Genomic DNA, 27,135 nt, shown 5'->3' with positions numbered 1-27,135 from the left:
AGAATCCTGCATGTCCCTGTGGCTGGAGGTTGCTAACGCGCTAGGTTTGTAGGTGATTGTAGCACTCCGATATTATTCGAAATTGGCAGCCAGTCTTAAGCTAGATCTGGGGCTCCCCTGCTGTGATTTTCCCAAACCAGTTTCATCACGCTGTGCTGAACATGTTCCCCAACAGCACTACAGCTGCCAGTTAAAAATAAACCCACCCTGATTTGTTAGAGAAGGCAGCTCAAGTGTCAGATTTCAGGTACTCCAGTCCCTGACACCTCCTAGTTATATAACGGCTTCAAATTCTCACTCTGGACTCTGGAGGAGGAACTTTTAACAAGTCTCTCACTTTCACAAGGCGCTTTTATTAGACAGTTGGGTGAAAAGCTCCAACTTGTTATACAGATGCCATGCTGTATATGTGGTTAGTGATTCGAGAGGGAAAGGGAATGGAGTCATTTTTAATATGCCAGCATCACTTTCTTTGAAGCACATTCACTGGAAGAAATTCACCTTGTATAAAGGAGGCTGAAGTAGCAGAAAAACTCTGAGGTCAAAAGAATAAATTACTGTAATTTTTAGGCTTTTGTGGTTTTTCTCCCACCTCAAGCCCCTGTTTCCAAGTCAATCTAGTCAAATGTGGATTTGTTACAATCACTGCTCACGCTAACCTTCACCTGGAGGGTATTAATATGCACAGCACTTGTTAAGTGTTTGTTTAATTTTTATTTATGGAAACTAGAATCTGCTAACTGTCGCCAAGCTGGATGTGAGAACATGTGTGAAGGCTGCACTAGAATTGGAAGCCAAAGTGAGAGATGAGTTTCCGTACCGGTCTTTAACATAGGATGCGTCTAGCTTTGGCTGATCAAGACTTCATTTTTATGTCCCTCTCATTTCACAAGAGCCAGGGGGTCGCTCGTTGAAATTAACAGATGGTAAATTGAGAAAAAAAAGGAACGAAAATCTCTCTTCGTGCAACACGAAGACACCCTGCAGAATTCACGGCTCGTGTCCCGTCAAACTCTGCAGCTGGTTTTGAAAATGGATGGAGAGAGTTTCATAATCTCTTTAAACATTTGAGTTGTGGAGGTAGTGAGATCTGAGTTTGTGTTATTACGGTGTGGGCTAGAGAGGTCCAACCCACGATCAGAGCAGTCTTTGCATAGAAGAATGTACAGTCTCAATAGACGAGACAAACCAAGGGTGAGGGATTGCTGCTATCATCCTTGTTTTACAGATGGGGAATCGGGGCAAAGAGGGATTAAGTGACTTGCCCAAAGTCACGTCGAGTGTATGGCAGCTGGGACATGAAACCAAATGTGTTGATTCCCAGGAGACTTTCTCTCCTATTGCAGGACACAAACTGGTCATTGTAGGGGTCGGAAGGACACTTTTTTAAAATCTTGAGATACACTTGCACAATTGGTCCGGAGAATTAAGTAGCATCAGCTGCTGCCAGGGGCAGAAAACCAGACTTAATAGAGCAGTAGCACTGTCAAGCCAGATCCTCAGGTGGTGGACATGAAAAGGGAAAAGCAAACTGCCAACAGAGGCACTGGTTTAAGGGACGAGGCACCCGTCAGTGCCCATTTCTACCGGTTGAGGATGTGACCCTAACTCTTCACATGTGACGCTGACATTTTGTTACACCAGAAGGTGGGAAATATAGTTATCCCTGTTTCAGAAATAGTGAACTGAAGCACAGGGGAAGGAAGGGAAGCCAGATAGTCACTTTAAGATCTAGGCTCTCAACTCAAGAGGCTTGGCTCCCATTCCTGTGCTCTGATCACTGGGCACAAAATATTTTTCCCAGATATAGTCTGACTTCAGGGCTTTCTGGTACTGCTGGAACTCAGTCAATACCCAGAACCAGCCGCAGGAGGCTCAGAAGTAACTGTTTGAATGAGAGAGGCTTTATTTCCAGATAGAGTTCGCACTTGGTCTCTGATAAAAAAACACTTCTCATCCTGTGAACCTCCAGAACCTAATGCTTGGCATTTTGGAAATACCTTGAAGTCACTTTTCTTTTCTAAGGTATTTTGAGATCTCAGCTGTTCCATTATAAGGAGCTTCTGCAAAACCTCTCAGCCAAGAGGCAGGCTCTGATTTTAAGTAATGGTGTCTTGGCTTTAAGAATGGCCCTTGGATTTCTAGGTACCAGTGAGAGGTGGCCTCCACCTGTCCCCTCTCTGGCAGTGTTTTTCATTCTGTGCCCAAAGGGCTGGTAGGCAAATGCTAACCACTCTTTTCCCCCCTACCACTCCAACCCAGTCAGCATCTCATCCATGGCTAGGTTCAGCAATGTGCTTCCCACACAGCACCATGATGGGGCTTTGCTCCATGTGCTGACTCCAGGGGGAGCATTGCTGACTCCCTGCAGCAGTGGATTAATGACAGACCCAAGGTTCTCTGCCTGTCTGTGCAGTCGGGAGATGGGCTGCAGATTGGAAGCACTCGACCTGAGTGGTGGAACTAAATGACTGACACTCATCCACTGCCGCTGCAGCCCCTTGGCTGATAAGAGCCATGTTGCTAAGTTACATAAGCCCCTTAAACACAGTATTTAAAGTGCTTGCATTAAGGGCAGCACAGGAAAATCTCAACAAAGTGGTGTGCCCAGTGGTAGCTCTATGCCATATCTCCCCCTTTCTGCTTCCTATGGGGGATTACACATGGCTAATTTATCCAGCATTTCTTTGCTCCGTTCACAGACAGGTGCAGGTGAAGTTCAGATTTCCCCCTCCTCCCCTCATCTCTCCTCTTGCTTTTGTTTGCTCCCAGGGAGACACGCATGCAGGATTAGCTGCTACAGCAGCAGAATAGATAAAGTACCTGCTAAATGCAGCATCTCCTTGCACAGAGAGATGAACCCATTTTACAGCAGTTGCGGTGAAGCTTTTTTCCTTGTGGGTTGGGGAAGGGAAGGAGTGTTCATCTTAAATCCTCAGCTAGCAAAGGGAAACTCTGAACAGGAGACTCTGTAGAAGTGCCGTGTCGTTCTCAGCTGCTCAGAGCACAATGCATGCACAATGCACTAAGCTGCAGCGTCTCCCTGCTTTTGCTTCTACCAGCATAGTTCTCCCACAAGCTCCCCGTGAGAATCTGCAGATTCGAGGACCTGATTTAGTTGAAAGTGCTCAGTTCCTAGAAATGTAGGTTTTCAGTTATGCAAAGAATTTGGCCTATGTCCGATAGCAAGATTTTGGTAGTTCCTTCCCCACACCATTTTCCATGGCAGGTCTCAACCTGGGAACAGATTGTGGTGCCTCGTGTTTTCAGAGAGGCAGTGGGTCTAGTGGATGAGGCACTGGACTGGGAGTCAGGAGATTTGGTTTCTATTTTGGGTCTGCCACTGACCTGTTCTGTGACCGTGGGCCAATCACATCAGCTCTCTGTGCTTCTGTTCCCCTTCCACCCTCTGGGCTTGTCTACATCATGCAGCTTTTAGTGACAAGGCTGTGTCGGCACAGCATTGTCACTGAAAGTTAGTGTGTGTAAATGCAAAACTTCCAGCCCCGCGAGCGGCGTTAGTTTTGTCGGCAGGAGAATGCTCCTGCCAACAAAGTCACGTTCACACTGCCACTTGCGTCAGCAAAACTTTTGTCTTTCACGGGGGGGGCTTTTTTAAGTACCCATGAAAGACAAAAGTTTTGTTGACAACTTCTCAGTGTAGACATACCCTTTGTCTTGTTTAGACTGAAGGCTCATTGAGGAATGGAATGTCTTTTACTATATGTTTGTACAATACCCAGAACAATGAGGCCTGATCTCATTTGGGGTGTGTAGGTGCTACACTACACCATAAATGATGATAAATTTGTCCCAGGTGACAATGTGCCATTTTCTCTATGGAAAAAGCATCTCCAGTTTTGGGGCACTTGTGAAAAAGTCAAGATGAAACCGAATAAAATGTGATTTCTATCCCCGTTGTGCAACGGTTTTACCAGTCCTGCTCCTGCTACTGCATACTGATTGGGCCGAAGTGCTTGGCCTGCTAAGTGGTCCTGCCAAACCAATCCAAAGCTGCAGCAGAGCAGGGTGAGATGATTGCAGAGACAAGGTGCAACTCTCACCTGCTTTGGCAGCATCAAACACAGGTTGGGTTTGGCGTTAGTCTTGCTAACCTTTGGAATGAGGTTATCATGTGCAACTGGGTCCAGTTTCTCTTTTTTGCCTTGAAAAGAGGCAACTGTGCAGCTTGGAATGGTTTTGATGCAAAACCAGGGGAAGCTCAGCTTTTCTTTGAGTTCATTCCAGCTGGAAACCAAGGGAAACTTGAGGGGAAGCTGAAATTCCCTCCCACCCCCAAAGTCAAAGCCAAGGATAGTATTTCCCTAAACCTACTGCAAAGCACCATGGCTGAGTGTTTCACAGCTGCCTCTGTGGTGGAACTGAGAAGAGAGGCGCATGGGGAGATTGAACGGCTGCAGTATCATAGAGAAGCAAGACTGCTAGACAAATAATAATAAAAATCTGCTTTCTAAAGTGGCGTTTACACTGATCTCTCGGTGGGGCTGGAGAGTTGGCAACCAGAGCACATTGTTAAATAGAAAAGCTTGACCCCTAGCCCTGGATTACTGTTTAATGATCTGAACCTTGTGTGCCATTCTTCTAATCTATCGAAGATGTGCTCGCAGCTCACTTGGGGGTGATAACATTGTGCTCCTGTGAAGGAGAGAGGCTTTTTGTAACGGGGGATTTTCCTGCAAATGGTTTTATTTTTAGAATTGGCATTTGGGAAGGGGGAAAGGGCAGTATATATTTTTAGCAGGATGTATATGCAGATAAGATAATTGATGCAATTGTTCCAGGGCAGCATTGTTCTCCTGTTTAGGTGAGTTGGCAAGCCAATGAATCGTTTCCATCATAGGGACAAAGCGGGGGAGATGGTTTTGCAATGGGCATAGAGTATATTGTAACAAAGCCTTTCCAAGGACTTTACGCTGCGGGGCAAAGCTATGTTTGGACCAGAATCCTCGGAGGTCTCCATGTGCTGGGATGTTGTATACATCACATCTATACTGATGACAACACAGCCCCTGTGGCCATTTCTGTGACAAGAGCCCATTGAGATTAAATGGGCTGCATCTGTTACTACCACTGTGCTTTCCAAGTTTCCTTGCGGCTGTTACTCCGGTGGGGTGTGGATGTGGAGGTGACATGGAACACTGCCTGTCACCTTACTGCTGTCAGAGAGCAGCACAAACTGTGGGCTCCTTGGGATACACAGGCGAATGGGCCTGATGGAGCGAGTCACCCAGGCAGTGCAGGACAAGGCTGGAGGGAGAGATGCATTATTACTATGCCAGTCTTCTGCCATTCGGCTTCCCCCCCGCCCCAAGCCCACTTGTTGTCACAAGAATGCCTGGAATGAAAAACAACTATTTGTACATGTTATTGATTACCTGGCTCTTTTGCAAGAAAACTCCGGTAACCTTTCCATGAAGGCTGCAGTAACAGGCTCCATGGACTTTCCAGCCGCTGTCGGAGCTGCTTAATATTTGACAGCAGAAATACCAAATCATCTCGAATCGCATTTGCGGACAGCATATCTAATCAGGTTCTTTCTTAATATTTCCCCCCTTACTTTCTTTTCAAATGGGAGGGAGAGAGAGACCGAGCTAGACAAGGAGATAGGAGAAAGAGACACAATGAGAAATGGGGAGCTGAAGAGATGGAACAAAGGCAGGAGTGAGAACAAATGGATACAGAGTGGGGGAATAGCATAGCTAACCTTTATATAATGAGGCGGTCAGGGGGAATCTTCCAGGGGATATGGGGGACTGATGAATTCTATGCTTCCCTTGAATACTAGTACACCTCTACCCCGATATAATGCTGTCCTCGGGAGCCAACTTGCTTTGATCCACCGGAGTGCGCAGCCCCGCCCCCCCAGAGCGCTGCTTTACCGCGTTCTATCCGAATTCGTGTTATATCGGGTCACAATATATCAGGGTAGAGGTGTATTCTTAATAGTGATTGCATAATATTTTCCATTTCCATACGTACCCTTCACCCCAAAGTACTTGACAAGTCTTGTCGGTTCCAGTTGTACATGGGTGTATTTTTCCCAGGGGTGCCCCTAGCTGCACCTGTTTGTCTGAGGGCATAACTAGATGCAGTATGGATCCAACACCACTGCAATGCAGCTGCTGCTGGGGAGGAGGAGGAAAGTAGACTATACAATAGGGATGGGAGAGAAGGGGTTTTGGCTGAGGAGGCAAACTCCATCTCTAGCCAACAGTGACTGAGATAATGTCCACGTTTAGTAGACTGGCCTTCAGTGATTAGTCTCAGCTGAAAGTGAAGCCTAGAGGATTTGAGAATATTCAAGAGGATGAATTGACTAAGCTTCACACAACAGTGAGGTGGGTATCTATAAGTATCATTCTGGCCATTTGAAGATGGGGTTCTGTGGCACAGAGAGGGGGGTAAATGTCTCCTGGCAAGTCAGTGTCCAAGATGGGATTAAAACTCTGGTCTCCTCATTCATGTTCCTGTTCTCTGCGTCTAAGGGCTAGGCCATGTTGCCTCCCTCCTTGAGTATTACTTGGGCTTGCAACGTGCTTTCAGGTCCTCAGAAGGATGATGATTTATATAGTAACTAATGTATTGGACCCATGCAGATGATGCAAAAGCAGTCTGTGTATGGTGTAGGTGACCCTTTTGAAATAAATTCACTTTGGCTATGTGTGGCACTTTGAACATTGGACTGATCCACTTTAGTCAGGCACCAGTCTTCACAGGAACCAAATTTCACTCCTATCTCCTCTGTTGGTGTGCTCATCCAATGAGGGGTTGAACGCAATGCCATGTCACTTATTCAGCCAGTTCCCACTGAGCAGCACCGTTGGCATTTACAACGTTCAAGACCAAATCATGCAGAGTTTAAAAAAAAACTTGAAGACGTTGGTCAAATCCATTTGAATAACCAAATAAACTAGAGGAACCTTCAATACGCTCAGGGTTATTCCATGTACAGGAAAAGATGCTAACACCATCAGATAATTGTTTGCTGCAAATTATCCTCAGCTTCATTTATTAGCAGTCTTTTTATTGATGAAAAGCTCTGCGGCCCCATTAATTAAATCCAAGAAACGGAATCTTAAAGGCTGCCGCAAGGCTTCTCTCCCAGCGTTTCTCATGTAAAGGTACTAATCTGAACTGAAATGGACTTCCAGTCCTTGCTGTGTGTGTCTCGGGTCTCTAAATAATAATTCATCCATTGACCACTCATTTGTAGACGTTATCGAAGGTTATTGAACCGAGTGCTTTTACACTAACCTTGATGAGATTCTTCAGCCAAGCTAATCTTGAAATTGATTATAAAGTCAATATTTCCTAGCATTTTATTTTGATCTCCTTGGAACAGTCAGTGGGTGGTGTATGTGTCTGGTGCATTTGCTTTTTCTAATATCCAGTAACTTTATCCTCACACAAGTAGGATTGATGTTAACCCCAGTGATAGCAGGCTCTTGATACAAATCTTCAAAGCTGTCTCCTGGATACCCTTAACGTATTCATAACATTGGTATTTATGTATTTGTCTCCAAAAAAGCCCATAACCTTGGGGAAAAAAACATTTAAGGGGGGGGGGAAGGGCTGTAGTGATTAAAGAAAGCTCTGTTCATTTGAGCAACATTAAATACAACTGGCATAATGACGGCTGTGAGATCTGATAGAATATAGAAAAGGCTGCAAATAAAAGGCTTGTATTTTTCCCTGATGTAACATAATGGTCACATTTTTCTTTCACAATGGTTTTTCTGAGATAAAGAACAAATTATACTGATTTGATTGCTACTTAGAAATACTTAAAATTGAAAAAGACAGCAGGTGGGCATGGTTAGGAAGGATGGTTATTTTAGCATAACAGATGCATGCATAAAACATTGCAGAGCCAATTTTTTAATCGCGAGACCAAAAAGATTCCAGACTCTTTCCTTGTGAGCTGGGGAAGGAATTGGGCGGGGAAGGGCAGGGGCACGAGTGCTGACACGTAGAAACAGAGGCGACTGGAGGTTTCTTTGCGAATGGTGTTTTCTGCCAATGTTTGTTGGAGTACCAGCCTTTCTGTGCTGTTTGCAGATAAAGCAGAATGAAGTGCTTCCTGGCTACCGAGCTCTATGGGGTTGCACTGTCTAGGAGAAGCTAAAAGTGGGGAATGAATAGGAATGAGGAGTCAAATACAATGTTAGGAGGCATTTTTGGAACAGGGAAGTTTATACATCTGGGGAACGGCCTCCCAAAGGATGTAAGGAAGCTGAGAGATCTAAAATTAGACATGGAAAAGCCATGGTGAACATGTTATAGGGAACAATTCTGCTCTGGTCCCGTGAATGGGGTGGGGCAGTGGGGGACCCACTTCCCATTATGCAATGGATGGCGCACTATTAACTAGTCATTTCTCAGCATTTTACAGGGCTTATTTTGTGTCTCTGTCCTTACTCTTTATTCTCCCACTCTTAAGTGCCTCAGTCAAACTTGCCAGCATCACAACCATGCCATGTCTCTCAGGCATATTCTCATGTCCTGGAGATACCTCCTCGGTGTATGTGAAACAGCCAGCAGCCTCCACCTCTATCACAAGGTATGTCCCAACTAAGGGAGCATGTCTCTGCAGCTCGCCTTGGTTTCGTCCCATCGTGACTGGCTATCTCCCCTGGAGAATGAGGAAGCCCGTTCTGAGGCAGACCCACTCTACAATGTCCCGATGTGCTAGCTCTGTAAATAATACCGCCTCTCTGTGTTCCTCCCAATGTAACAGCTCATGCCTCAAGATGCAGCAGGTGGGGCTTTGAAGGCCATGAGCTAATTGCCCCAGGTACACACATATACACCCCGTAGCCCCGAGGCCAGTCGTCATACTGTCTGCACTCTGCACTAAACTGGATAGTGCCCACCATGGCTAATCTGCTACTAGTCTCTTACATTGATAGTGACATTGGGGTCTTTGCTCTGTGACTGGTTCCATGGCTGAGTGAGAAGTTGAGTTTTTTTTTTTAATCAGTTTATAGTTTATTTAAGACTTGTTTGTTTCAGTACACTAACAGCTATTTACCCTGCCTACGTCCCCTCAGAGCCAGCTTCTCTCAGCTCCAATGTGGATTTAGTGGGAGCAGAATCTTCGGGGGGGGGGGCGGGGGATGGGAAGAGGCGGGAAAGTTCTCTGCCTTAATCCTGAATCCACTCAAATGATGGATTGAAAATCCAACTCTAATGTTCCTGGGTTTGCGTTCTGCCTGCCGGGGGGGTTAGTGGTTTGCTTTTCCTCTCACCTACTGTGTAACCGAATTGGCTTCAGTGGAGTTAGTCCTGATTTAGGCTTAGATAGGGAGAAGGAGGAGCAAAGACAGTGAGAGCGAGAGAGATTCGGAAAGGAAAAAATACACATTTATCCCTCAGTCTCACCCCCTCGCTCCCTTTTTTTTCGTTCATCATTTTTGTTCCTCTTCTCAGTGCTCCCTCCAATTTGGCAACATCTTTTTGGCAATGGGGTTCCCAGACGTGAACCCCAACACTGACCAGCTGCGGGGGTGTTGGGGACATACAGAATTCCTGCCTGAATTTCTAGGTGAGCCTGTGCCGGGCAGCTTCCGTTATTTAGGTAGCCTCTCCCTCACAAAATGAAGGATCACGTTTAGACCCGCTAAGCAGAGTGCTGACTGTGCTGAGAAACCAGGTTGCTGGCTCTCCAACAGCGCCAAGGCCTCCCATGCCCGCCTGCAGCATTTCATCCGGATGTGAAAGGGTGGCAGGATTCAAGTGCGTATCCAGAACTGAAATAATTTCACCTATAAATCATCGTTTATCTAGGAAACTGAAACAAGTAGTTCTCTGCGTGTGTATTACATTTGTCACATAACAGACTATTTGTTACTGCTTTGCCTAGGTAAAATTGAATTGTGTTGAATGAAAACTCGCTCTACCACTCAATGGCTGCTAAGGCTTTTCTTTCTTTCTTTTTCTTTTTAATGATAGGCTGACACAGTGTGTCTAAATAAATGACACACTGCAACAAGCTTCCCATTATACTGCACTTCAGCTGGGGAAAGGAAACCGCCCAACCAGCTTTGCTTCCCAAAGCTAATCAGACCTTTTTACAAACTCTTTTAAGTGCCGTATGCAAAGGTGGCAGCAAGGTTGGTCTCATGTTGAAAGCACTGGAGTGGGGTGTCAGGGGCCTGGATTCAGTTTCCAACTCTGCCACAAACTTCTTGAAAGATCTTGGGCATGTGATTTAGGGGAACATTTTCAAAAGCGACTTAGGAGCCTTAGCCTCATAGAAAGTCAATCATTTTCTCCAAAGTGCTGAGTCACATTTGAAAATGGGATTTAGGATCCTAAATCCTTTACGTGCTTTTGATAATCTGACTCTCAATCTCCCTGTGCCTCAGTTCCCCATCTGTAAAATGGGGATAAATCATATTATCCAACCTACTTCACAAACGGGTGGTGAAGATAAATCCATTAATGTTCTTGAGATGTAGTACAGTTATAGGGGCCATAGAAGTGCCTAGATAAGTCATAATGTGTTCATAGCCTGGAGAGATGTGGGGTTGTATGGGCGCTTTCCTGTTTCTTGTAATAATACTCCCAAGAAAAAGAAAAGTAAAGATATTTACAGCATATTAAAGCTGATCATCCAGAGAGTAAGTTTATTCAGCAATGACAGAAGGAGAATGTATTTTAATCTCCCAAGGGAAGTTCTGGAAACTCACCTGGATATTCTCAGCTAGAAAGGACAAAACATTAACAAGTGTCCCAAAGGAAGCAACCATGAAGGACTGGGAATATGGGACTACAGTGGTCCTAATAGGAATTATATTATGGCTTATTTGTTAAGCAACAACAATGTCCTTGGTTCTGTACAAAACAGAATGTGGCCCATATCTTGCAATCGGATCTTCATGGATGTACTCTTATGCCAGCATAGAGCGCTGTTGAAGTCAGTGTCTACCCTCATGGATCAACTTGCAGGATCAGGGTCTGAGAGAGCAGGTGAAGAGGAGGTAGCCAAGAACAGAGTCCTCCTAGACTCCAGCAGCGAGGGGGTGGGGAGAAGACAGCACAGAAGAACCGTGCCTGGATAAGCAGACACATGGGCTAAAAATGCTCTTTGAAGAGAATGCTCTGTAATTTTTAATTATTTATACAATTAAAACAAAAATCACTTGTTTACTGAGAATTACCCAATGCTAATAAATGTGCGTCGGAAAATACTTAGTAAGCCTTAATTTACTTAATAGAACACTATATATAAAGTAAATGCATCGCTTAGTAAATCACTTAATTAGTACTTAATTACTGGAAATTACTATCAGTTACTGAGCATTACTATAAATTACTTACAGAATGGACTGCCCTGTTTGCCACTATAAACCATTTCAATGACTTATTTATAGTAACTTCCCGCCCCCCTGCTCACTCATTCATGTGCTGTTTGACAGGAGAAACCCTTTCCCCCTGGTCTGTCTCTGCACCCACCCATGCTGAACATGCCACCTGCGGCCCCAGAATCTGAGACCCAAAGCAATGGAACATCATGGAGGCTGCATGCGCATGATTGATCTTGAGGGCAGGTTAAAACATAAGCAACTGAGTGGGGTCTGACAAAGCCAAGACTAAACAGAGCAGAGATTATATCTCCTGGCTTATGCCTTGTTTCCCCGCCCCCACCCACCTTTAAGCCTTTGGGTGCGCAGGACCTGAATGGTGCGCTGCCCATGCGGAGATGGAGACAGAGCCCCTGATAAAGTGGGGTGATGAATTTCACTCATGCACGCGAAGAACTGTGTGAACTGCCTAGGTAAATCACTTCTAAGTATGGTGCCCACTGGAGGAGTGACTGCAGACCAGGAAGAGGTGTCCTGCATGGAAAGAGGAGGAGACAGGCCAATAATGCTCTGAAACTGCTGCTGGTGTAACGAACATAATCGTGTCGCTGTTACCTTGTCGTTGCCTCTGTTCGTTTGTGTTCTCACCTGTTTTCTCTTTCATATGCTGTATAATGCCCCCAGTCTGGCTAATCAGTAAAGTTGGAACCCAGGACTTACAGCACTAAAAAATATGAACTTCTCCTATTTGAGCTGAAGGCATAACTCCTCGAGCAATCAGCTGTAATAGGCTGTTATCCTCTTATGTGGACCAGCCACTTGAGCGTGGGAACGACCCAGTCACAGGACGGTGAGCTCTTTGGGGTAGGGCCACTTGTGATGTACACCACCTAGCATAATAGGGCTTGATCCAGACTGGAGCCTCTAGGAGCTAACATAATGCGAATAACAGCAGCAGCATTGGGAGTCGATAAAGAATCTCTAATGGCTGGAATCTTGTCCTACTTCACTTGTCACAGAGAAGCCTGGGGACCTTTTAGCTCAAAAGGTTGCTTTTTCTTAAGTCCCCGCCCCCATTAAAAATGGTAACTGCTGCTCAGATGTATAAACTCTCCTGTTTTCTGCCCTGACCCCTCCTTCTCCCTCACTTTTTTTCAGACAAGTCCCAGCAGTGTTTGTAAAATATCTGATTTTGACATCAGGTGCAGCTGAGCCTAGGGTGGAGCTAGCTCTGGGGAGAGGAAGGAGTTTGTTCAAGCTAGCAGCTGAGACAAGGAGCTCTGGTGACAGCAGAGTAGAGCTGGTCAAAATATTTTTGGCAAAAGGGATTTTTTGGTCAAAACTGAGGTTTGGTCAAAAACAAATGTTTTGCAACATCAATTTTTGATGAAAATATTCTGCTTTTTATTGAAAACTAGATGTTTGGTTTAAAAACTTTTTGATTAAAACTGGAAGTTTTTGGTTTAAATATTAAAACTTGTGGGTTTTTTTAATGAAAACCCCAACATTTTTTGCTGAATGTGTTTTGATAAAAATGAATTTTTTTTCATTGAAGCTTTTTGTCATGGTGAGGGAGGAGAAGCATTTTTTGGGGAGGTCTGGTGGAGAAAGAGGGAAAATTATTTCCAGAGTGTGTTTGCTGTAGGGTCATTCTGCTTATGTTTTGCGTTTGCGGATTGAAGACACACACACACACACACACACACACACACACACACACACACACACACACACACACACACACACACACTATGGACAAAGGCTGTGGTGGAGTTTGGTTAATTTGTTTTCTTCCACCTATATAAGAATATCCTACAAACAAATCTGAAACCCTAGTGGGGGTCTTTTATTTTCACTGGGTCTCCTGTGAAGTCCCAGGCACATGGACCTGGCTTTGCTTAGTAAGAGTTTAGAACTGAGGTACAGACTAGTCCAGGCTGGGCTGGGTTCCCTCAGCATACAGCAACTGGAAAATTCTTCCCTTGTTTACCTTCAAAGATGCCAGGCTTAGGGAGCCTAGCAGAGACAACAACCTTCAAAAATCAAGGCCAGTTTTTTCCAAAACGGTTGCAGCTGCTGGGATCTCCTCATTGCTTCCATTCCATGGCAAACAGAGAGAGAGAGAGAGAGCATGCACCCCATCCCAGAAAAGTGTAAGGTGAGAGCACTCAGACAGTGTGATAGCTGGAGTGAGACTCCAGGAGAGCTCCCGTTCTGTGTCAATCGCCTGCCATTGGAACCCCTAAACTCAGCCCAGGTGCCAGCTATGAGCTTTGGGAGTTTGCACAGCTGGGCTGCATTGCTCTAGTCCCCCTCTCCCATTCTGCAAGTTCCAGGGAGGGATTTGTTTTCAGGGCACAGTCATTTGAATGTGTTGGCTACATTTTGTGACTGCAGGTTCTTTCCAACTTGTAAATAGCCGCGTGGGCACTGATCGATGCCTCATGCTGAGCCAAGACTGCAGGGTCTCATGCAGCTCAGATTCCTGCTTGGAAAATGTGGGTCAGTTTGAGGGGATGAAGCAAATGGTCAGAGCAGAAAACTCGGACTATGGGCTCCTAGCGTCTGCCACTGACTCACTGAGAGACCTGGAACAAATTACCTCTCCTGCTCTGTGTCTCCGTTTCCCCAGGTGCAACATATGGACATTGACCGCTCCCCTCCAGAGGGTCGTTAAGCCCTTTGCACTTTTAGAGCTCCAAGGATTGCAAAGTATTGTTGATAAATTGTAGTCAGTTGTGCGACCACACTTTGGTTCATTATGAAATATATTCAAGAGACCAAATAACCAATGTCTGTCAGGTTTATTAATAGGGCTCAGGAAAAAGGTTCTATATGATACCAGTCTCTGAAGAGCCATCCTGTGCAGCGATGTTAATCACCCTACGCAGGTGAGCTCTCAAAGTTACACATTTCAGCTGGCATTTATATGATGATTTTACAAGTTACAACTCTACACATTACTAAAATCCAACCCATTTGTTCCAGTTCCCTTATTGTTCTGTTCCTTCCTTATCTTTGTTTTGGATACTAGCATTCCAGGTACTGGTCCGTGAAGGTACCGCCGTAGCTTGTCCTAAGAAACAGAACGAATGCCTCTTGATTTTGACAAGTTTCCTATCTGCTTATGCCAAATCTTACTTCAGCAAATGCGAGGAGTTATGGGATACTGAGCATAAGTGAGCAGGATTATGGTTTAGGCTATATCACTGTTACAATATTTGTGTTTAATGTTATTGGTGCTTAATGCATACTAATGTATGGATGGTGCTGATCGTACATATTGTTAATATGATATATATTTATATGCTAGCCAGCATATATTTGTGAACAGTACTGATGCTTCACATGTTGGATCAAGCATGTTTACTCCAGGGTATCTGCCTCACAGTGCAGGGCTTCTGAAACTAAAGCCTCTCCTCACAGCAGCTCAAAATAGAAGCTGGGTGCTTCCAGTGCATGCTAAAGGAATCAGGACAAGTTCCCACTTGCTGCAAATCACTGAGTGATGTGGGGGGGGAGGGGAGGCAGCACAGTAGAACTAAATAACCACATTTGGAACCAAAAAATGTGAGTAGCTAGTTTCAAATAACAAGCGACAGCTGATTTTGCCCTTTACTCCAAAAGGCAGCTCCTGCTATCAAGGGACGGCCATGCTCCAAAGGTGTTGCCAAGGAACCGAGAACAGGCGTGTGTGGGGGCCTTGTTTGTGCTGCAGAAGCATTTCTGGGATTTGCCTGACTATTTTGGGATAGGATAACGCTGTCAAAGCCTTGCTCACATGGTGTACCACCAGCCCCAGCACAGCTGTGTTTTGCTTAATTCAAGTGCAGTGCTGGGGAGGAACCTCTCCGGTTTGCAATCAAATGAAACAGCTATGCTTAGGGTAAACAGGTTTCTTAGCTGTTTGCGACTGTCGCCCTCTGGAAGCCTGGAAAAGGATGACTGCTGCTAGTGACAGCTAGCAAGAACTCTCATTACATTAGCGCAAGTGGTGTAGCTCACCGGTGCTTTTTAATACTCTGGAGGGCACGTGTAGAGTTTGCAATGTTAAACAGAGTGGGATAAAACCTGCCATTAATTCAGGCTGCTTTGACTGGGCAGAGATCACATGGCCCAGTTTCTGTTCCGTGGCTGGATGAGCATTATCTTTAGAATTCGTTTTCTGGCACAACTACTCCTCATTCCAGATGGGTGTAGTGTGAGCATTCTGCAGTATTCACTTTGCAGGCCACTTCTGTCAATGCTCCAGCCAGTACATCTGTTTGCTGGGATAGTCACAGGAAGTGCCCCTTTTGGATTCAGAGTAAACGAACTCATTTAAAAATTCTGAGGAAGGTTAGTGGCAATATTATTTGCAGTATCTGCCTAGCTGTGGGGCCAAACGGATTCCTCTACTCTGCTTTAGAGCTCCCAGTATGAACCCAGTCAAGTGCTGGTGAGGGAACACTATGGAACATGTGGTGGTCTTTCCTTGTCTCTGCTTGTCAGGTTGTTTCAAAGAGACTTTTATGATGTGCTCTGCCCTTTGGAGCATTATTATTATTTTATTACTTTATTCCAGTCTCAGACTTTTCTCAGCGCTGTGGAAAAGGGGGGGATTAGATCACAAAAACAAGCAGGTTGCAGAGTACTCAGCATGCACAAGGACAAGGAGGCAGGGAACAAGACAGCAAATGAAAATCCCTGTGCTTTCTGGAGTAAGTTGTGATAACTATATATAGATAGTGGCCTCCTTGACCATCACTTTGGTCTCTGGCCTCCAGCAGTCGTCTTTCTCTGGCAGAGTCCCACAACTCACTCTCTTCAGAGTTGGGCTTTAGGCTGCAGAATCCTGCAATTTACTGTGATGATCTCAGCAGTTCTGGTTTCGATTCAGCTCCTGCAGTCCTGCGCTCTCAGCAGCAATGACCAGGTTAATCTGTGACCAGTCAGCTCCCATAAAATAAAGTACTGTTTATTGAGAACAAAAGCATTACAGAGAAAATGTATCTTATAGGCATGCCTAGCTCATTAGGTGTCACCCATCTTCCACATGGAGACCCTGGCAATTTTCAAAATTCTTCAGGCCCTTCCCGTGGGGTTTGTGTGTCTCTGTCACAGTTTCATGTCAGTTTATGGATGGACTGAGAGTGACCTCCTTATGGCAGGATGGTACTTTATCCACTTTTCAGTTGTTAGTTTGTCAGTCACCTTAAACCAGGTCAAACCAGTCTATGATCTTTCCCCAAGAGGTGAAACGTCCACAGATTTGTTACCTTCATTTGGGAATTACCTCTGTGTGATTTTTAGTTCCTACTGGAAATGCTGTTTTTAGTTCACCCATTGAGCCAGGGATACAATCACTAGCCAGCCCATAAAGATACACCTCTACCTCGATATAATGCTATCCTCGGGAGCCAAAAAATCTTACAGCGTTATAGGTGAAACCGTGTTATATTGAACTTTCTTTGATCCACCGGAGTGCGCAACCCCCCCCCCCCCCCCGGAGCTCTGCTTTACCGCGTTATATCCGAATTCGTGTTATATCAGGTCGCGTTATATTGAGGTAGCAGTGTACATGCAACATTTATAAAGTTGTTACAATAGCCTTTGACTGTTCCATGTGTCCCTCACATCTGTCACATCTCGATTTATGAGTCTTTGAATAGTCCATGTTTCCAAAGCATTGTGTCTGTCACAATTACATACATGTATGATCTGTTCCTGCCACAGACCTATTAAGCATGTGAGTTGTGTGTGACAGGCAGTAGAAGAGTTTGTGCATGCAACTCTCACACTTCCAAGGGCACTAAAAGAGAAAATAAACCAGATAAAAGTGCAGATGGATACAATTAAAATACTTCCCGGGCATGAAGCAGAGATCTGGTGGACAAAAGAGCAAAGGTAAATGTTAGAGATCTGTGTTAAAAAGAAGAGTGGCCTGCTAAGAAGCTAACATGTTTCACAGCTTTCTGCTGTACTATCAGCACTTGAGTGTGGTGACAAACCCCTGACATGAGCAGAAGGAGCTAATTTTAGTGTCTCTCACTCTCTCTTTTTAAAAACCCTGCCTGTCCTGCTGCATTCACTGGGGCATCCTATGAAAGTATGGATTTGTCTGGCTTTTTGTGTTTAATCCTGAATCTGTCAGGCCTTGTTAAATTTGATGGGGCCTGAAAGGTCTGGTGTTAAGCAAATACACGGTGACCAGAGCCTTTGATGAGAATCAAACTGAAGCCTAATCCTAAGGTAATGGCTTTTGCTGTAAGCCTGCAAGGCCCCAGGATAAATAAAGACGGCAGAGCTGTGTGTACGTGTGGACAGGAGCTTTGAACAATGCCACACTGCTGCTCACCTTTACCTTGGGACAGTTTTAGAGGGCAGACTTTCAGTGGCTTTATTAGTGTGTGAGCCTGTCAGCCCACCCCCTTCTTCCCCCAAGGAGGATGGTGAACCCCAGCAGCGACTTTTGTCACTTCCTCTCACACCATCAACCTCTGTCTTGTTTAGAAAGTAGGGGAAACAAGCCAAGCAAATGGACGTAGGTACCTGGGAAGGAAGCAATTGCTGCCTCTGACAGGGCCATGGGACCATTCCGGACAGGCTTGGTGGGAGGTAGGAAGCTCATTTAATGTCCTCCTCATACCCAAGCAAGGAGGGAGGATGGGAGCGGGGTTTAAACCCTTTCTCAAATAAAGGTGCTGGAGCTGGTCCCTGTAGCTGCGGGGAAAGATGGAGAAATCCCCTGCAGACTGCTAGCAGGGCAAAAAGATACTGCCACAGAATGTCGTCACTGGAAACTCGGGAAGCCAGGTGAGGCCTGGGGAGTGGGGAAGTCTAGTACCCAGACCGTTACATCCCCTAGGGAAGAACTAGGTTCTGTTCAGAGCTGATGCAAAGAGCTGCTATTTACACAGATACAGAGTCCTCCTGTAACAGGCTTTACCCTGCAGTGCTCCCTAGACCACTAGGGAAAGTTGAGGGCTCTGTCGGGATGGAGCTTCCAGTAGCTAGGCAGAATCGGAGGGTTGATGAGACCCTTCCATCCCCCCGAACATGTTTCTCAAGCCTAGAGCTGCAAGCTGTCTCTCAGGCTTTTCATTTGTGTGCCCATGTATGCTTCTATCCAACAACGGGCCCCAAATTACCCAGCGTGCCTCAGATACAAATTGAACCTCGCATCAGCCCTGTGGAGGAGGAGGCAGGTATCTCTGTTGTACAGAGAGAAATGGAGGCAAAGAGGTTATCTTTTGCCTTGCCCAAAGAGAAGTTAGTGTCAAAGCTGGGATTAGAGCTTCGACATACCTGGCTCCCAGCCCTGGGTTCGGGCACATAATGGACCTCCTCTCGGTGTATGACCATATTGTAATATGCTTCTCCTCTACCCCACCCCTTACTTTCCTCTCTTCTCTGAGCTGTGAGCTGCCTCCTTTGGGAGGGACGCTCTGTACTTTGGAGTCTAGATGGACCACGTCCGCCCAGCACAGAATGTAAACTCTCTCCCCCCTTTCATCAAATCTTCCCAAACAACATAGGAAGAAGCTGTTGTTCTTGCTCTGGCTGCTTCCCAGGGGAAGGCTGCTGTGAAGAGCGCTATGGTATCTGATTAAACATTCATGCAAAAGGTATAAACACTTTGCAAAGAGATGCTTAAGCAATCAAAAGCTCCAGGACGTGGGTTACTGCATGATAACCACACACCCTGGGGCTAAGCGACATTAAAGGTTACCTTGTGCCTTCAGCACCCATTTTGTGCACCTTTACATCACTAAAATCCTTCCCTAGGGGTCCCACTACAGCCATGGGGTAGCTCAGTTTGGTCTTTATTTTTCCTTTGGTTTTGTGGGTTTGGGGTTTTTTTGAGGCTTGCTTTTCTTCCCCCCTACATCAAACAAAACGTTACAAGATGCAAGTTGTACAAAATAAATCAGAAATCCCTTTCAGGCCTTCCTAGCCTGATGCAGAATGGCTTAACTCGTAGCAGTGGGAGAGAGACACTAGAGTCTAACAACAATGCTGCTCAGGCAAGCATGATCCCTTCCGATCCAACGTGAAGTGATGTGAGGGGCACGACCTTTCCCGGAGCCTTACGGGCTGGGGGAGGAGAGACTCAAAACGCTGTATCTTTCCTGTGTCAAGTACAAAGGTGTACAGCTGGCTTCATTAAATCCATGTGAGTTCTTATTTATTTTTGGAGATAGGCTTCTGAACCCTCGTGCCTTGGTTTTGGCAGCTTTCTTGGTATGGGACTGTTATAAGAATGGAAACCAACAAATTCTGAAGCGTGTGTATGAAGGAATGATGCTACACAGCTGGCAATCACACAGGCATCTAAAGCTTGGGTAGCACAACAAGATTATTCAGTTTGTGTCCATCGCTGACACACAACCTCCAGATCACCTTAAGTGCCTTGTCAGAAATTGATCCAGGTTACTTTTGAATTGCAAGGAAGCCATGTCCCTATGAGATTTGCCATGATCATGCTGATGATTCTGAACCTTGGGTTCAAACAACCCTGGATGTTTAGAAAATGAACCCGTGCCTTTATCTGAATCTAACATACAGTATCTCTCTTTATAATGGGTTGAGCAAGATCCCCAGTACTGAACTTAGAGGTACTCATATGCAAGACCCCTGATGTGAATGTTGTGACTTGACAATCTCTGTTGGTTTCATTAGTGCAAGGTTATAAAGAGATGTGGTGGTGGTGGTGTTACAATTGTATTGTGCTAACGCCTCAAGGTCCCAATCCGAGATCAAGGCTACACACACACGGCACCCAAAAGAGTTTACAATCGAAAACAGAGGCAACATTGCAAATATAATTTCCCGCAAGAAACACCTTCTCCCATATAGTATGTAATTTGAGACCATCATAACGATTCTATATGAGTAATATGAGTCCTTCCCAGGACTGTGTACTCTAGGTCAGGCCTGACAGGAGATCTGTGTTGGGAAACGAGGCAGCACTAACTGTATTTTGTCAGTCTGGGATCTAGAGGGCAAGATGGAACCACTGGGTCTGTCTATCTGTCTAGCCGCCTCAGTAAAGAATCACCATGTATATCTAGTCTTTAACATAAGGAACAGTACATGGCGGTGGGGAAATATAATCTTTACTCACTGGGTAATATTTTAATCTTTTTATACTTCTACCTTCCAGCTTTAGCCCGCCAGCCTATGACAGTAGTTTTTAATTACGCTAATATTACCGGACACGTAATTGAAATCCCAATATTAAATATTAAAACTGAAAAGCAATGAGCTGTCAGGATGACCGCAGTGCTCCACCTTGTTTTTGCTGCCAGGGGCAGGAGGAGGTGGTGCTTCCAAGAAAATTCATCCTTTGGTTTCATTCCTGACTCTTCTAAACCAACGATCCTGGATTTTTGCCCTTTCTGGATGCTGATTCCGAGGAGACAAAAAAGAAACATTTCATTCCCTTTTCAATTCTGCTGGCCCCTTTCTAGCAGGTGTGAGGGTCACAGTTCAGCATATCACTTTGACCTTCAAACTGCTGGACACTGGAGAGTTTGAGGAAGGGAGACACTGTCAAAAATACAAGCTCTGTTTATTTTAAAAACCCAACCAAACAGAAAACGTGGTGCCTCTAATCATTCAAACTGAAATAACTATATAAACATGCAATTTGCTGCACACCACTGTTCCCATTTACTTTTGGCACATCACCCACTTTCGACAGTTGAACTAGACTGGTCAGTTTAGTCAGACACCTCCTTGTTCTCCTCCACATCTATCCTTAAAACTCTCCTGGGGCGTGATGTCTACAAAACACTTAGCAGTTAGGCAGCTGATGTGTCAATACCACTGCCCGTCATGCTGTCCAACATGCTCATTATTTCCTTGTGTGTCCTTCCCTATCCGTTTGCCAGTATGCACCTGTTGCCTTTTCTCTTCTATTTAGGGTGTAAGCCCTTGAGGGAAGAAGCTGTCTTTTTGTTCCAGGCCTATGTGGCACCGAGCACAGTGGGGTCCTCGACCATGACTGGGGCTCTTATATGCTATGGAAATACAACTAATAATAATAATACAGTCAGTTTGGGGCTCTCATGAAGCTAGCCCACGGCTGCAAAGTTTGGGTTTAAAAAGAAAATTGTGAATACTCATCCAATTCACTCCGGATCCTGAGTTACCATTTGAAATTGATGTATATCTCCTGTAACCCTTTCTCTTTGTATTAGATTCTCTCTCGTCTTTAACCTAAAATATGGGCCTAAATTACTTAACTATGGCTGGGATTTTCAAAGGAAGTCAAGGGATGTATTGCCTTTGAATGGCAGTTGGTTGCCTAATTCCCTTAGACTGAGGTTATCAAAGGAGCCTACTTCTTTCTACTTCATTTTGGATGCAATCCTGAGTATTAGAACTGTATAATAGGGTAGCCCTCGGCAGGGGACAAAGACAATAATGTTATTGGTCCTACAAACTTCAAAACAATGTTACTTATGCCTACGTGCCAGTAGATACCTTCTTTATATTAACTATATGCATATACTCACATATATACAGTTATAAGTCTTGTATATAGCACTCCTGTAACACTGAGCAGCCCCATCTCTCCAGCTCCTTGCACAAGCGTGCCTTACTTTAACTTGTTACTATAGGCAGGGGCACACCTTCTTTTCTATCACTGGCTCATTCTTCCTCAGTGTGACTAACCCAAAGAGCTCAAAGATGAGTCAGATCCCCAAAGTCACGGGATTATAAAAAATAAATATTGGGTTCTTTTCATTTGCCTTCTGGTATTGCAACATTTAGGGGTAACATTTTCCAGCTTTTTTTCTGCTACTATGAGGGTTACAAACTTTCTTTTGAGAAATGAAAATGGAGACTCTCTGGTGGTAACATAAATGCAGCAGATGGGGCTTTAAGGAAAATAGAGAATTATCACAAGAGTTGCCAACTCCGCTTCCTGCAAATGCAGGAAACATGGGCTGTCAGTGCTAATGCTTTCTGACTCCGAGTCGAGCTGGATGGAAAACAGTTCTGAGTTTGAAATTCTTGAGTTTGAAATTTTTTCCTGTCCCAAATTGGGATACGAAGTCCAAAATCTCAAATTTTCACAAACAGAAAAACGTGAATAAATATTAAGTGCATATCAATGGAAATATTTCACTTCAATCATTTCAAAATGTTTCTTATTTAATGTTTATTTTTTAAAAAATTTAAACTAAATTTTTTGAAATGGAAAGATGTTTCAAACCAAAAATCAATTTTTTTTTTTTTTGAAAATGTAGAAACAGGAGATTTTGACATTGTTTAAAAAAAATAGAATTTTTTTAAACAAACAATTCATTGAAACAGACACATTTCTGAAGGAAATTTTGGATTTGACAAATTGGCATTTTCTGATAGGAATTTTTTCCCCGTAACCATTTTTTTTACTGGAGCTATTTCTGCGCCCACCACATTGGGGCATTGTATTTTACAAATGCAGATCAGATGGCTACATCTGTGTGCGAGACTTCTATTACAGCTTTACTAATTATTTACAATGAACCACTTAGTCTGCTAATGATGGTGCTCTAATTAAGCAGGCGACTATTTGTGTCAAGTGGCAGGAACAGGGGCCTACAACTGACCTTATAGTTAAATTCTGACACTGGATATGGAGCATTTTGAAAAATCTGAAAGGAACAGGAGCAGGCAAGAATCTGGAATCTTGCCTTGCTTCCCAGATGCTGATAAAGGAGCCTAATTCATAAAGGAGAGCTGAAATGAAGATGTATCCTTTCCCGTCGTCAGATAAAATAGTTTTCTTTGTAAATTAAAGTAATTCATTGTGCATCTCCAGACAAATATGCACTCATGCACTGTTATTAATATGGTCTTTGCTTTTAATTTGCTTTTTCTACAGCTAATTACCTGTCAGATAAAGAATTATCTACTGTTCGGTGGGCATTGAATAGCTGGTTGTGTGGTAAGCAAAGGGGAGGGGAAATACAGCTGTTTTAGGAAGGGTCTGATTGCCATGTCTGAATGATGGGTAATTCTGAGCACAGGTTCTCTGTGCAGTGCTGTGTTAGGTCTCTTTAGGCAGCAAACCCTTTCCCAAGCCACTTTGGTGTCATTGCTTTGCATCACAGTATGTCAAGAGTAGACCTGATGCTATTCAACATTTTCATCAGTGATCTGGAAGGATGACAGTGGGTTGGAATGGATCGTAGGGTACCCAGGGTCACAGTCATCTGGGTGATTCTACTCACATGTATCTTGCCAGAAATTGTAGTGAGTAGGACGGTGCTCAAACAGGCATGGCCCCTGTCAAGTTATAGAAAAGTAACTGGCCCAAACACAGTAGCGCCACTATTAAAAATGGACAGGCTGGATTCCCTGTTATTGTGCAGTTTGCATTGTAATTTACGGCTTTGTGAATGCAACCTTATTAGAATGGAAACGTGCATGGGTGTAAGTGGTGACACAGGGTGCAGGACGGGTGTTTTGGAGCATTGCTGTAGAATATTCTAGCAGTTCCTGAAAGGGAGGCTTGAACGGTGAACATTAAAGTTGCCATAAAAATCCCAAATTTCACAGAAGACCGTTTGTGAGGCAAAATTGTTGTACGTAATGAACTATGGTTGTAGGCTGGGATAACTCTGACTATAGCGATGGGTCACACACGAAAGATGCATGTAGGGGGCCTGTAATTAAGACACCAAAGGGACCATGAAGCCCAGAGAAGCCAGCTAACTTCATATACATGAAATTATTTTATATAGACCTTATTGTAAAAGGGAGAACCAGACACTATCCTGAACTCTCCTCCCATGGGAACAATTGGAGTGCTCAGATCCACCAATCGATTAGATCCATGGCCCTGATTTAGGTTGCAGAGAGTTTAGGAAGCCTAGCTGCACGGATTACGGCAGTATGCTTGGTGTACTGTACAAGAAAAGGTATTATCTTTACTAGCGGGGGCTGTATCTTACCAGCCATCAGTAATTCCCTGATTCTGGATAAAATTAATCTCCCAGACATTTTGAGGAAAAGAACATTGCGGAGAGGGGAAGGGGAGAGCCAGACCATAGGCTTAGAATACAACAGGCCCCAGTGCTAGTAAAGCTACGCCTATCTCCTACACTCATCTTTGTGATGAATGGCATTCATATTGCAGCCACATTTAATACCATATCAGTTCCTCATGCTGACAAAACCCTCTGCACAGTGCAGATAGAGCTAATTTAACACTTTGTATGGCGCTCACATAGGCCTCCTCCCAAAACACCTACGGGGGAGTGAGTTTGAGGGGGAACTCAAATTTCAGAGAGGGTGGGATTTTGCAAAACACATGCCCTGGGGGAAGGGAAAAAGATGAGGAATGAACATTGGTGGGATTGAAGGGCTGGTAGGATTGTTAATGGGGTTTAGAGCCTCTTTCTGCTGGCTTGCTGGCTCAGCTCCAGCCTGTGTAGCTGGTGACTAAGAATTAAGACCATTTGGCAGCCATTTTGGAGGCCTGTGTGGCGTGAGTTTGGTGGGTCTAGGGTTGCCAACCCTCCAGGAATTAAAGATTAATCTTTAATTAAAGATTGTGTCATGTGATGAAATCACCAGGAATACATCCAACCAAAACTGGCAACCCTAGTTGGGTCTCAGTCCAGCCCTTGGCATAAACACATCCACAACACAAAAGCCACCACAAATAGTACCAACTGCCCTCCTTGTGGGCCATCTCACCAGAGAGCCCTGACCTCGGAATGCAAAATGGAGTCCGAAAGCCTGACACTCCCTTCAGCTCTGAAGCAGGTTGGAGAGATGCAACGCGGAAGGAAAGCCATGCTGCGGCTGCCTGCAATGGTGCCTGTTCCACGGAGGGAAGCCTTCATGCCCTAGGGCTGCCAGAATGGCTACTTTCGCAAGCACTGCTGTTCACACAGAATTTAAAAAATAAATACAAAACCCACACAAAGCGGCACCGCCTGCAGTAGAAATGCAACACAAGTGGAGTACTTGCATTTATTTTCCTCACACTTTATATTAGTTTATCACAGGTTAATAAATAATGAATAGAGGTTATGAGAATGTTACGGACATGAGTGGTGTGCGATAGGACCCAGCTCCTCAGACAGATTTAGAAACCTAACTCCCGTTGACTTCAGTGGCAGTTTGGTGCTTAAATGCCTTGAGGATCTGGGCTTAGATGACTGTAAGTATATCAGTTACAGGTGATTATAAGCAATCGATTGATCTGTTAGACTATAATCTGTTAACCATTTATTAAATCATCTAGTCGTCATTTATTAATTTATAAAGGGAGTTAATATAAATTGAGACAATTTTCTCTCTCAAAATCCCTGATGTTGCCTCTGTCCTAGGAGGGGCTCCCTGGAGAAAAGGGGAACTGGATGATTTCCCTTTACAAAGCAAAGCGAAGAAGTAAACTTCCTGTGTGACCCTAGAAAACAAAGTTTAGAGAAAGCACCAAACAGAAACCATGGAAATCCTCCAGCCCTAGAAGGAGGCTTTCTTTCCCTGGAAGGCTGTGTGTTTTCTTCAAGAATTGAAACTGGGGGGGTGTTAATACAGGGGTCAGACCGTTAGAGCAAAGGGGGGCAGTATGGCACCATAGTAAAAACTGAAAAATGTTTCACGACCATTTTATTAGATTTAACTCATGTTTAAATCATCACATAAATTAAAGTTGGCTACACAAGCCTACTATGAAGCACTATATCTACATCCTTCTTGGTTTCTTCTTGTAATTTTGCACAACTATGTTAATGAACTTCTCAAATACAGTGCATTCATTTTTGGTGGCTTCTCTTGTGTCCAGTACTTCCAGTCCTTCATGATATGCTCATGATCATGCAGAAGGCGACTTTTTTCAGAATACAAAGTTCTATTCATTGAGGGAAAAGAATGCTCAACTGTAGCTGTTGTGACTGGGACTAGAAAGAGATGAAAGAAGTAGGAATTCATCCCAGGAAATATAGCACAAAAATTGGGTCAAACCACTAGCGATGATGAAGAAAAAGTTGAAGTCAAATCTTCATTCGTTCATCGTATGATATTCCACTCTGTGTTCAAATTCTCTATTCTGTCCTGATCACATGGCAGCCGCATTGCAGGTAGTGCCTCGCTGTACTCATCTGTCAGTGTTTTAAATAAATAAATAAATTAATGGAGATATCCCATCTCCTAGAACTGGAAGGGACCTTTCAAGGTCATTGAGTCCAGCCCCCTGCCTTCACTAGCAGGACCAAGTACTGATTTTGCCCCAGATCCCTAAGTGGCCCCCTCAAGGATTGAACTCACAACCCTGGGTTTAGCAGGCCAATGCTCAAACCACTGAGCTATCCCTCCCCCCCAAGAAGAAATACTTTGTTTTGTTTGTTTTAAACCTGCTTCCTATTAATTTCATTGGGTGACCCCTAGTTCATGTGTTATGTGAAGGAGTTTATTCACTTTCTCCACATCAGTCAAGATTTTATAGACCTCTATCACATCCCAACATGCCTGTTTTATAAGACAGGCATCTGTAAAAGCTACATAGAGGTTGATAGAATACAAAAGTTGCTGTTGTAGAGATGTAAGAATCAAGTCTGTATACTTTACTTTTTCAGCTGGCTTAACAAACACTTCTTGTCCTCTTCATTTAAGGAGTCAATATAAGTGCCCTAATTAGTCAACTTCTAAACTGAAGTCTTTGCTTCTTGCAGTATGTTTTCAATAGATATCTCTCTGATCCAAGTGTAGCTTCCAGTGCTGGACAGAGATCTACTCCTCTTGTAGCAGATCCCTGGATGGCCTTGTTTAATGACCTAAGTGGTTTCAACGGTAGACTTACACTGTTGCACTGTATGCT

This window comes from Emys orbicularis, chromosome 15 (genome assembly GCF_028017835.1).
Source record: "Emys orbicularis isolate rEmyOrb1 chromosome 15, rEmyOrb1.hap1, whole genome shotgun sequence".
NCBI lineage: Eukaryota > Metazoa > Chordata > Testudines > Emydidae > Emys > Emys orbicularis.
This window is presented reverse-complemented; position numbering follows the sequence as displayed.